This window comes from Alosa sapidissima, chromosome 9 (assembly GCF_018492685.1).
Source record: "Alosa sapidissima isolate fAloSap1 chromosome 9, fAloSap1.pri, whole genome shotgun sequence".
Taxonomy (NCBI): Eukaryota; Metazoa; Chordata; class Actinopteri; order Clupeiformes; family Clupeidae; genus Alosa; species Alosa sapidissima.
Window position 1 is genome coordinate 28,284,897 of NC_055965.1, and position 1,139 is coordinate 28,286,035.

The window sequence follows — 1,139 nt, forward strand, 5'->3', positions numbered from 1 at the left end:
CACACACACACACACACACACACACAGTTCTGTCCTCTCTCTCTCTCTACCCCCCACTCTGTGTCAACAAATAATAAGAAGAAAAAAAATGAACAAAGAAGGCCTCCGCACACGCACACACACACAATCAGGAGTGTGATGGGGGTCTTAAAACATAGGGGTCGTTTGAGAGATAGCTCCTTTATCTGTGTCTCGCAGGTGGCACGGCCAGGTGGACTTAAATGAAAACACACTCTGTCTCTCTTTTCATCTCCTCTCTCTCTTTCTCTCTCTCTATCTATGGTCTGTCTCTTTTCAGTTACTTCTGATGATAAGCTGTTATTTGAGAAGTATGTTTTTTTTTTTGCCATTTGCATTGCCAAAGCAGAACACTTAAACATATAAGGACTACATACAGAATACATGGAGTACAATATGACAAAGATGTGCATCCCTCTCTCTCTCTCTGTCTCTCTCCTCTTTCTCTCTCTCTCACACACACACACACACTGATTCTGTGATGCTTCTCCCATTCTGTTTCGTTCTTATCTGTTTGCTTTGCCACACCTTGTATATTGTTTTGATTTCACCTTTAATGTTTTTCATTTTTACTTGTTATAAGAAAATGTAAAGTCGACCTCTCACTGTCTGTGTCCCTGTCTGTGTATTTTGTCTGATCTATGTCTCTCTCTCTCTCTCTCTCTCTCTCTCTCTCTGTCTCGCTCTCTCTCTCTTTCTTGTTTTGCTTTTGTGTATTCTTTATGTCTTTGTCTTGTATTCTTTATGTCTTGACTTGTGGTTTGTGGTAATGGAAGCCGTTTTCAGATTTAAATTCAGTCTCCTATTGTGTGTGCTGTTTTGTCTGTTTGAATTATAACTGTAATAAGAACCTGTAGCATATAACAAACATTCCTCTGTTCTCAGTCCACTCCCAGTCTTTCTTACTCTCTCCATCTTACTCGTGTCTTTATCTCTCTCTCTCCGTCTTCCTAATTTCTTTACCTCTCTCGTTCCGTGCCTCCCACCACCCACTCTCTCCCCCTCCCCCCACTCCCTCTCTCTCTCTCGCTCCCTCCCCCACTTTCTCCCTCCCCCTATCTCTCTCTCTCTCTCTCTCTCTGGTCATTTGATAATAATGTATAAAGTCTCTTCTTTTGTAT

At 41.8% G+C, this 1,139-nt stretch overlaps 1 protein-coding gene across 1 annotated transcript in view; it reads right to left on the reverse strand.

Annotated features, from left to right (window-relative positions):
• The window catches only part of si:ch73-173h19.3 (uncharacterized protein LOC563864 homolog), a 39,790-nt gene that overhangs the window by 5,821 nt on the left and 32,830 nt on the right, over positions 1 to 1,139 (reverse strand).